The sequence below is a fragment of the Palaemon carinicauda genome, chromosome 30 (assembly GCF_036898095.1).
Source record: "Palaemon carinicauda isolate YSFRI2023 chromosome 30, ASM3689809v2, whole genome shotgun sequence".
In the NCBI taxonomy this organism is placed as follows: Eukaryota; Metazoa; Arthropoda; class Malacostraca; order Decapoda; family Palaemonidae; genus Palaemon; species Palaemon carinicauda.
In genome coordinates this window covers 61,980,534-61,993,033 of record NC_090754.1, presented here as the reverse complement: position 1 = coordinate 61,993,033, position 12,500 = coordinate 61,980,534, and the positions used below count along the sequence as shown (strand labels likewise).

At 38.0% G+C, this 12,500-nt stretch overlaps 1 pseudogene; it reads left to right on the top strand.

Moving 5' to 3' along the window:
- LOC137623214 (uncharacterized) overlaps positions 1–12,500 on the top strand; it is a 273,465-nt pseudogene that overhangs the window by 130,006 nt on the left and 130,959 nt on the right.

Below are 12,500 nucleotides of genomic sequence, written 5' to 3'. Positions count from 1 at the left end.
TTAGAAATAATGTGCTTTTTTGGCATTTTCATTTTTTCCACTAGTTGATGTTGAGGAAACCTATGATGAGCTCACAGTTGGTGATGATTATGATGATTTTATTAATTGCTTGATGTAAACTACATGGGTGTAGTGAGAGGTGAGAAGACCCTCGTGTTTCCAATGATGTTTATTTATTTATTTATTAATTATTATTATTATTATTATTACTTACTTACTTACTTACTTACTTACTTGCTTGCTAAACTACAACCTTAGTTGGAAAAGCAGGATGCTATAAGCCCAGGGGCTCCAACAGGGAAAATAGCCCAGTGAGGAAAGGAAACAAGGAAATATGAAATATTTTAAGAAAGTAACACTAAGATAAATATCTCGTTTATAAACTATAAAACTTTAACAGAACAAGAGGAAGAGAAATAAGATAGAATAGTGTGCCTGAGTGTACCCTCAAGCAAGAGAACTCTAACCCAAGACAGTGAAATAATTTGCCAAATAGCGGTTTAGAAAGATACCATTCGCTATTAAAGTTTTTATAGGATCAACTCATTGTAATATTTAGAGTTGATAAAAAGTTTGGAGAATGAAACCTGCTTGATTCAAATCAAGATAATTCACATTCGTCGAGGGTATAAAGTACATAACAAAAATATATACCCGAATCAATACACGCTTATGTAATTTGGGTGGACTTTATAAATCCTATGAAAAAAGGCAGTTTCCCATAACTTTCACTCTTTCTAAATATCTCTAAATCTCTAATATTATAAGATATTTTTCTTTTTATTTTGAAATATAAATATCTTCCATAAATATTCCTTTTCATTTCTATTTTTCTCTATAATTGTCAGCAATAGTAATGAAAAAAAAAATTTCGTTTGTATTTTTTGTATACGTTGATTTTCATTAATGTTAAAGTCCAACAAATTCTCTGAGAAAAGCAGAAAAAAAATTAAACAAAGGTGCTGGACAAGGAAATCAATTGGACAAAGAGACACTTGACCAAAAAACTTTTTGGCAAAAAGACTTTGGACGAAAATATTACGCGTCAAAGAGTACCATAAACCGAGAGTGTGAATTTATTAGTAAGTATCAGAAACATAACATTTTAAAGATTTAAAGTGTTCTCATGAGCGGCAGAGGTAATGGCAGTGTTATTTGGCAGTTGTCAAAAGATCAAGCAAAGGAAATAAGGCTCGGGTGGTAATCCTCTCGGCTTTCCTAGCTCCCAATTACGATCAAACAGGAATACTGTGGTCGTGTTTCTAATTGAAATTATGAAACCTTAAGCGCCGTTCGAACTTGGGACTCCTAGATTACGAGTTAACAATTTCTCTCTCTCTCTCTCTCTCTCTCTCTCTCTCTCTCTCTCTCTCTCTCTCTCTCTCTCTCTCTCTCTCTCTCTCTCTCTCTCTCTCCATCAATTATGGAGGAAGAGCCAAGTCGACAACATCTTTTATTGGTGATGTTTTCTTAAGGAGCAGAATAAAACCCTAAATGTGAAATTAGTACACTATTAATTCAGATTACAAACCACCTGGATTCTCGACAGTAATTGAAATATTTATTTGCAAACAGTTTCTCAATATGTAATCAGAGAGAGAGAGAGAGAGAGAGAGAGAGAGAGAGAGAGAGAGAGAGAGAGAGAGGAGAGAGAGAGAGAGAGAGAGAGAATTATAAAGGGATGTGTCTGTAAGAGAATAAGCGAGGGAGAGTAGAGCTGGATAAGAGAGATAAAAATTAAGGAAGATCTATATACAAAGAAAGTAATTCGTTTTGAAAAGAAAAGGAAAACGATAATCAGATAAACGGGAGAGAGAGAGAGAGAGAGAGAGAGAGAGAGAGAGAGAGAGAGAGAGAGAGAGAGAGAGAGAGAGAGAGAGAGAGAAATCCGTAAATGGGAAAATTGCCTATATATTCACTGCAAGTATGTATTGGATCTACTGTAAATACCGACAACATTTTGCCTTTCCACGATGAGCTCTCATGAACACTCTGACCTATCACAACGCAGCTGAACCTCGCCGATCAGAATAGAAGTTTATAAAGCTCAATATCAGAATAGAAGTTTATAAAGCTCAATATCTCTCTCTCTCTCTCTCTCTCTCTCTCTCTCTCTCTCTCTCTCTCTCTCTCTCTCTCTCTCTCTCTCTCTCTCTCATATTTGTTCCATAGGCCTCATCAGGATTCTAGAGGAAGGTAACCTTTATTGACCAAGCAATCTCCATCTGTAATTCAAAGATCCACTTCGGAAAGATTCTCCGTTTCCCGGAGGCTGCTCAACTTGCCTCCTCCATCCGTCATGCTGTCTCGTAAATTTTTCCTTTAATTTACTTAGTTGGGGGCACATGCACGCTCTCATTTTTTATATCGATGGATTATATATTTCTTGGCATGAAACCGTATCCGGTAACAGGGAGTGCCTCCATGAAATGGAGCTATACAATGGTCACTACCACATTCATCTTATGTATGTTGAGTCGCTGTAAGATTTTCACCTTAGTCGCTTAACGCATCAATATAGAATGCTCATTAACAGCACGGTGTTCTTCACACCCATCTTACAATCACTTCTCCAAGTCTTTGATGTTAAGGTCCTTCTTTCCAATAAACATATTTTTAGCATCATGTAACTAACCCCCGTTTTTATACATTCTCCCAATCCTACACCTTAGTGCTGAGCTATCGATGCATATTCTCCCTACATGTTTTCTCCTCACATCTGCAAACCACCTTTGCTTAGTATTCTCCCTACATTCCCAAACCACCTATGCTTTGTGTTGTCCCCACATTTTCAAACCACCTTTGCTTTATATTCTCCTCACATCACTAAATCACTTGTGCTTTGCGTTCTCCCCCCCCTGCCCAAACCACCTTTTCTTTGTATTCGCCCCACATCCCCAAACCCCCCTTTTGCTTTGCAATCTCCCTACATCCTCCAACCACCATCGCTTTGTATTCTCAACATATCCCCAAACAACCATCATTTGGTATTCTCTTCACATCCCCAAACCACCTTTGCTTTGTATTCTCCCCACATCCCCAAACCACCTTTGCTTTGTGTTCTCCTTACATTCCCAAACCACCTTCACTTTGTATTCTCCCCACATCCTCATACCACCGTTGTGTTGTATTCGCCCAAAATGCTCAAACCACCTTGCTTTGCATTCTCCTCACATCCTAAACCACCTCTGCTTTGTATTCCCCCACATTCTCAAACCACCTTTGCTTTGTATTCTCGTCACATCATTAAACCACTTGTGCTTTGAGTTCTCCTCCCGTGACCAAACCACCTTTGCTTTGTATTCGCCTCAGATCCCCAAACCACCTTCGCTTTATATTCACCCTACATCCCCAAACTACCTTTGCTTTGTATTCTCCCCACATCCCCAAACCACCTTTCCTTTGTATTCTCCTTACATCTCTAAACCACCTTTGTTTTGTATTCTTCCCACATGCACAAACCGTCTTAGCATTTTATTTCTCTTACAACCATTTAAACTATGTAAACAGTTTGTCTCATCAGTTTAAACTTTTTTTTTTTTGCTTAGGCTTAACAACACCACTTTACTTTTATAAGGAAGAGGTAACGCAATATCCCCTTATATATTTGAAGCGTAACTTCAAAGTTTTTTGCACTTTGCAAATATCCTGCTAACTTTGTTCTGCTACATCGGTTGTATGACTCGCCTCTTCTATCATCTTTCCATCATCTTCCATTTTTCCAAGTTTTGTATAAAGCAACCATTATCTATCATTACTTAATCCTCTTGGTTTCCAAATACAATCATAACTTTAGTATTGATGATCTTTAATATCAACTTTATCCAATTGCAAATCCTTTCAAATTCTATAGCTAGTTTACGTAGTTTCTCCGCACAGACTTTGAACAACACTGTATCATCAGCAGGTATCAAGCAATATGAACTTCACGTAGGTAAGATAGGTTACCTGGTGGAATGAAATTGGAAGTTTGTGCCCTGTTCATAGCACGAAAAACTTCTCACTAACATTCACAAACTCACTATCCCTGTCGGGTATGCATGGGGTTTTAGGCGAGCCCATGGTTATAACTGGGTGTAGAAGGTGCTTGGGTGCTCATCATATATGCATTAATTGGTCGGTCTCTAGGACATTGTCCTATTCCTTGGCTCTGCTAGTCAAGAGTAACCATTAATCCATGGATTTACAAGGGTAGATTAAATTAGATTGATGGATGATTTACTTTCATTTTTTATAATTCAAATTTAGTAGTATTAAGAAACCATTCGAAAAAAAATATCTACTCCCTGCCTGGAGTTGCGAGCGGAACAAGACCAACGGGTAGGGGGATACTGGTGTGGGAGCTTTAGGGACAGATTTAAGGAGTCATTAATATAACTTGGATTCCATCAACCTACCCCAATCTTCCCCTTCCTCCCTTCACCTCCATCTACCCCCCTTCTCCCCCCCCCCCACTCTACCTTCATGAAATGGAGGAAGTTTGATTGCTGTTTAATGAGGACGGGGCGAAATGGGCCGCAATGAAGAAGTTGGGCCAAAGTTGGACCCCGTTGCGTGTCGCTTGCTCGTTCTGTTGTGCACTAACTCCGTTAGTTATTTCTTCAGATACAAAGCCTGATGGGACACTATGTTATTTTATTCGTTAGTTTCACGGGGGGGGGGGGGGGGGGGGCTTACGTTTACTATACAAGGTCCGTGTGCATACAGTCTATGCATGTCACGAAAAGGTGTATACACTTACGTATGTATGTATGTATATATATATATATATATATATATATATATATATATATATATATATATATATATATATATATATATATATATATATATATATGCGTGTGTTCTGATGCATATGTATTGTTATATAATTATGTGGACATATATATATATATATATATATATATATATATATATATATATATATATATATATATATATATATATATATATATATTGATTTTGAAGATTTCATAATAGTTAAACTCGGTGAACTCTACACCAAATGTCAGCAAAAATGCTCTACACCTAAAGCTTGGATAAACTTTACCCTTATACTAATTTACAAAAAGGAATACACAAAAGATGTGAAGAATTACCGCACAGTAAGTTTACTCTCCGTAATATATAAAATATTTACAAAGATCATATTAGGCCGAATATAAAAACAGTTAGACTTTAATCAACCAAGAGAGCAGGCATGCTTTAGAAGTAAGTATTCAACAAGTGTCCATATCCATGTAATCAACCATCCAATGGAAAAATCAAACCCAGCGTATGCTGGTGACGCTGTTCTTATAAACAGAACACCACAGGATTTGCAATGCTTCCTTACCAGAATGCTTGAAATATCACACGAGGTTGGGCTCAAGATAGATAGAAGAAAGTCAGAGATGATGACAACGGAGTATGCTAGGGAAGATGCAATATCATTGGAAGGCGAAAGTATTAATGAGGTAGAATCATTCAAGTACTTAGGAACTATGATCTCCAATACAGGGTTTTTAGAATTAGAGTTTAGTGAAAGATTGAAAAAAGCAAATCAGACAATGGCTAGGTTAAATGAAATTTTGAAATCAGACTACACATCAGTTTAGTGAGATCAGTGTTGCTATATGGACATGAGTCATGGTATGACAATGAAACAATCTCCAATAGATTTAGTAGATTCGAGAACAAAGCCCTCAGAAGGATATTGGGAGTTAAAGGGCAGGACAGGATTAGAAATTAAACTATAAAAGAGATTACTCGAGTGCCATGTGTGGATGAGATCATGATGAAGGTTAGATGGAGATGGTTTGGGCATGCTCTTCGCACTACCTTATGGAGATTCATTCACCAAACGTTCAGCTGGGCTACACAAGGCACTAGAAGAGTTGGAAGGGCCAAGCCTACATGGATGAGGACTATGAAGCGGGTTGTAGATGATGAATGGAGAAATGTTGAATTAAAAGCTCAAGATAGAGACGACTGGCGAAATCTAACCGAGGTCCTTTGCGTCAATAGGCGTAGGAGGAGATGATGATGATAAATTACTATATAATGGCATTTATAGACACTAAGAAAGCTTTTAATATTGTCAAAACTTCAGTAGTGATTAAAGCCCTTCAAGGACAAGGAATAGATTAATCTAGTTAGAACACTTGAAGATATTTATACATGAATTACAGCAATTCTAAAACTATATAAAGTTAGTGTGAAAATTCAGATAGAGAAAGTAGATAGACATTTCACAGGATGCCTAGAAAACGATTTTAAAAATTTAGATTGGGAAATGTAGGAATTAATATTAATGGGGAACACCTTAACAACTTAAGATTTGCAGATCACATAGTTGTGTTTAGCAGAAATATAGGCCTGAAAATTAAAATGATTAAAACTAAGATGATGTTCATTGAAAATGCAGACAACAAATAAGAGTTATGGACGAACCTGTAGAGATTGTTAATGAATATACTTACTTGAGACAGACAGTAAGTGTTTACCCAAGACACAAGACCGAAATTAAAAGAAGGATAAGCATGGGATGGAGAACATTTGGTAAACAAAATGAGATTATGAAAAGTGTAATGCCACTTTCTCTAAAAGGAAAAGTATTTAATTAGATGATCCTACCAGTATTAACTTATGCATCAGAAACTTGGATATTTACTAAAGCCTTAAAACATAAGCTAGTTACAACTCAAAGAGCTATGGAAATAAAAGTTATGGGAATAAAACTAAGAGAACGAAAAAGACCAACATGGCTACGAGAACAGATTGGGTACCAAGAAATTGGAAAAGAAGAAGGGGAAGGAAGAGAAGACGATGATTTGACGAACTAAGTAAGTTTTTGGGTGTGGACTGGCATAGAAAGATCATAAACAGACGCAAGTGGAATGACATGTCTGAGGCCTTTGTTTTTCAGTGGACTGGTAACGGCTAGTGATGATGATATATTGCTTTTGAGAGAGAGAGAGAGAGAGAGAGAGAGAGAGAGAGAGAGAGAGAGAGAGAGAGAGAGAGTGTCTTATATCTAGGGTCCAAAACTGCTGAATATTGATATGGATTGACTTGGGATTTAACTCACAATTCCAGATAACCTCGATTATACTGGCAAATCCTCATCATTTGGGGCAGAAATGACGCCTAATTTGTTTGTATAAATATATATATATATATATATATATATATATATATATATATATATATATATATATATTATATATATATATATATATATATATATATATATATATATATGTATATATATATATATATATATATATATATATATATATATATATATATATATATGTATATATATATAATGTGTGTGTGTGACTAGGTATGTAAGTATTGTACATATATTACTGCGTCTTACTTCCGCTTTGAAGGGGTGACGCTAAAAAAGTACAGTCACAAAGTAAGCACCTGGGATTTCAGATCTCTTTGCAATAAATTGCCGTGTTGATATTCATTGCAATCCTTTCTCTTGAAAGATATGAAAAGTCAACTTTATCCTCTAAGAAGTCTTGATAGCCTGCGTTTTTTTGAGTGTCAATTCTCTCCAGTCATGGTTGATAGAAAGGCCTTAGTAAATAGCATATCTTCTCTGACCGGGGAGATATTGGCCATTTAGCCTAGAAATATGCCATAGCCATTATTATAAATATTATTTGGGCTCGACACGACAGCATTATTTTCGTCATGGTTTCCTGATTTATTAATAGTAAACATTTACGCATCATCAAAGTGTTTCCTTGGGAGTTTGGCTCTTGATATAAAACGGGCTTTATACATGTTCCACCTCTTTCTCGAAAATAGACCAGGAGTTGATTTTGTTCATACACATCCGCCTTAAAAGGTTTAAAAATAAATAATAAATGTTCAAGATATTTATATGATCATGCTACTCATTAAATGAACAAATTTAAATAGAAACATTTAAGCTACTGCTCCAAGATAAATGAATAACTGAATAATTTCAGGTTATCTGACGTTATAACGATGTACGTCAAATGGAAGGAAAACTAAATTATGATCACAATTGGAAATTCTTACGACTGGCAAAATACAGAGCGTATCTCGTCCTACAGCTATTATTTCCTCCTCCATCTTCGAAGAATTGATAAAGACGATCATTCTTCTTTTGTTAGGCTAAACAAAAACTTTGCTTCTTGAGAAGCGCAATACATTTTCCAATTCTAAAGAGAACATAAAACTCGCGGTCGGAAAACACATCGCGAAACCTTTGGCCATAACTAAGGGCGCTTTTGAGGTCCGAATCTATATCGGCCGTAAATTCCTCGCAAAGACATGGCTCTCGGAAGTTATGGGTTGCGCTGCAGACACTCGTACTTGCAAAGCCCCATTGAACTTTCAGTGTCTGATTTTAGGCTTGATTGATGTTTACTTTATCGATTGAGATACTACCGCTAGAGAGTTAGGGAGTCCTTTGACTGGCCAAACAGTACCATATTGGATCCTTCTCTCTGGTTACGGTTCTTTCCCTTTGCCTACACAGACACCGAATAGTCTGGCCTATTCTTTACAGATATTCCTCTGTCCTCATACACCTGACAACACTTAGATTACTAAACAATTCTTCTTCACCCAAGGGGTTAACTACGGCAATGTAATTGTTCAGTGGCTACTTTCCTCTTGGTAAGAGTAGAAGAGACTCTCTAGTTATGGTAAGCAGCTCTTCTAGGAGAAGGACACTCCAAAATCAAACCATTGTTCTCTAGTCTTGGGTAGTGCTATAGCCTCTGTACCATGGCCTTCCACTGTCTTGGGTTAGAGTTCTCTTGCTTGAGGGTACACTCAGGCACACTGTTGTATCTAGTTTCTCTTTCTCTTGTTTTGTTGAAGTTTTTATTGTTTATATAGGAAATATTTATTTAAATGTTACTATTCTTAAAATATTTTCCTTGCTTCCTTTCCTCACTGAGCTATTTTCCCTGTTGGGGCCCCTGGGCTTATAGCATCCTGCTTTTCCAACTAGGGTTGTAGCTTAGCATTTAATAATAATAATAATAATAATAATAATAATAACTATTAGAGAGATGACTCGAGTCCCATATGTTGATGAGATCATGAGGGGTAGATGGAGATGGTTAGGGCATGCTCTTCGCACTCCCCAAGAGAGATTAGTTCGCCAAATGTTTAACCGGGCTCCACAAGGCACTAGAAGAGTTGGAAGACCCAGACCTACATGACTGAGAACTATGAAACGTGGAGTGAGAGATGATGAGTGGCAAGTGTTGAATTAAAAGCTCAAAATGGAGACGACTGGCGAAATCTAACCGAGGCCCTTTGCGTCAATAGGCGTAGGAGTAGATTATGATGGTGAAAGAACCTCAGTTAGCCACATGTCTTCATATATCGACTAGGTTTTGTATTTTTTTATTCTTTTAATATTTTTTTTTTCTTTTTTGCTGAGACAAGCATTTTAAGCAAAAATTGTCGTATCATTAATTTCTAATATGAACACAATTTCGTGTTTTATGTAGCCCTGATGATGGGAATGGATTTACAAAACGTTAGTTTATAGAATAAAGATGAGACAGATACGAAGTCACGTTGCTGTCCTCTTCATCCTTAAACTTAAGCTTGCCAGTTATACACACATATATACATATGTATACATGCATATATATATATATATATATATATATATATATATATATATATATATATATATATATATATATATATATATATATATATATAGCAATTTTTTTCTGATATAACAATTTCTCTATAAGTTTAACGAGGAAAAAGTAATAGATCAATGTAAAAATAATGAAATAAAGCATGATTTCTCGCGGAACCCCTGACAATAGTTCACATAAACCCAAGGTTCCGCGAAGCCGGTTGGTAATGGCTGATCTATGTTTGCTTTCTAGTGGATACTAGTGCCTGTCATTCCCTTGTGCCATGTTCATTCTTAAGGCTACTGTTGTGAGACACTGACACTGTCTTCAGGGCCAACCAGCACTAGTGGGATTTCATCTTTGCCGACGTTACACTACTTCTCATCGAATCGGATTTCCTTGCCCATTTCCACCGCCTGGTTGATGTTCCAAATAAATGCCTTGTCAATGCCAGATCTTCCTCGTCCTCACCTTAATCACCTACTGCATCCCACCTTTTTATCCATATCAGCACATCCACCGATGCTACGCCCACCTCCTCTCTTTATATCCCGATGTTTTCCACCCAGAACAATGCCAGATGCCCACAGTTCCCGCCAGTCACAGTATTTATCAACAACCAAAGACGACAGGGCCCCCAATGTTTGCAAGATTCAGATATTCATCCCAAGACCTAAACTCTGCTAAACCCACCTTCGCCAACATGGAAGCAATGGGCCTTTGTCAAAAGGCCTCAAGCCCATGGTTGTTGCCCCTGCACATTCCTGCTGAAAAAGGATGGATTCCTGAACCCTCGCGGGGATTACAGGCTTCTTAACATATAGATGGGACCAGATCACTACACACTCCCCAATATTTCTGACTTCACCACCTGCTTTGACAGTGCTAAATTATTTTTGACCCCACTGAAGGGGTATTATCAGGTACCCAAGAACCCAGAAGACATCCCAATAGCACCATCACCATCCACCTTAGGCACATATACTTTTAATTACTTCTGCTTTGGCCTTCGTAATGCAGGGGCCAGCTAAGGGGATCTCCCATTTTACGTATATTACGTAGATGACATGCTGGTTTTCTCCCTCAACAAAGAAGACCACCTACACCACTCTACCGCCTGCAGCAACCTGCAGGGCCTTGTAATCAGGTCTGACAACTTTACCTTTCATGCTAAGGGAGGTTCATTCTTGGGTCATTGCATCACTCCTGTAGGTGTTCACCCCCTCCCTCAGAAGGTATTCATATAGAAGTTCCCCACGCCTTAATTGTCAAAGCACTGCAGGAGTTCTTGGGCATGGTGGGATATTATCACCAGTTCCTACCAGGGAAAGCCAAGACACCTGAAGTAGGACCACCTTTAGGAGCTGGTTTTCTTCAATGCAAAAAAAAGCCCTATTAACTGTTCTCATCTTTCCCATGCCAATTGCACATTTCCTAGTATCCACTGATGCCAGTAACATTGCTGTAGGGGCAGTACTCGAACAAATGACTAATGGATCATAATGCCCATTGGCCTTCTTCAGTCAAAAACTTTTCAAGACACAATCCACCTACTTTACCTTCGACCTCGAAATACTGGAGTTGTATTTACCTGTACGTCACTTCCCCCCATTTTAGAGGGCACGTCCTTCATCATCTGCATGAACCAAATACCCCTTGTGCATGCTTTCACACAGCAGTCTGATACCTAGTCCTCCATCAATGCCAATGTCTCTCTGCCATTTATAAATACAATTGCACAATTCAACACAGCCTTGGTAAATTGAATCCCATTACTGACATACTTTCCAGAAATACATTGGCCACCATCCATCGTGTAAGGGATTTCAAGGCTTAGCAAAAGCCCAACAAAAGAACCGAATACTAAACTTGCAGGACATCCTGCATGTCTCTCCATTGGAAAGATGTCACCTCGAAGACTTCAATGCCACCCTCTCATGTGACATCAATACTGGTAGACCACACCCGGTAGATACCTGCCTCCATGTGCTGACACGTATTTTGATTGATTCATGGCCTCTGATACACCTAGCCTGCCAATCTTAGTGCATAACTACTGAAGTCAAGGTTCTTACGGCATGGTATTACTAATAATGCCAAGAATTGGATCCGCACCTGTATTTCATGTCAAACTTCAAAGGAGCATCGACACATAGATTCAGGAGTAGATATTTTCATTAACCCGAGCTTCAGTTTGCCCACATTCAAGTTGACATAGTTGGCCGTTACTCACATCACAAGGACACCGTTACCATTTTACAGTCATTGATCAATCCACTCGATCACTCCACTCGTTGCCCTAAAGCCATCCCCATGCAAGATGCAACATTTGCCTCATGTACTACTGCCTTACATTATGGATGGATAGCATGATTCAGCCTTCAAGAACATATTACTTCCGACAGGGGTGCCGCTTTCACCTCAATTGTGGACATCATTAGGGCATCCTCTTGGCATCTCCTTGCTTCAGATAACTGCTTACAACCTCGCAGCTACTGGAATGGTGAAACGTTTCTATCAGACTCTCAAAGCTTCTTTGATGTCCCACTGCACCGATTCCAGCTACTTTCCACAGTAACCTGGGTCTTCTTCAGACTGGGTCGTCTTCTACGCAGAACATTCAGTAATCCCCCATCTGACTCTAGTCAACTTAAACGACAAAAGACGTTGAATGTAACACACTTTTAACTGTTTTTATTACCTTTATTATATAGTCAGTTTTTATGCCAATGTCAACCTTTCTGACGAAACCCATTGAATTTACTTGCGCAATTATCATCCTTATGTGACCCTTTGTATGTCATGTAGGAAACCTGTGTTGTTCATTAGATAAATTTGGTTATTCGGGAGATCGTCTTTTTT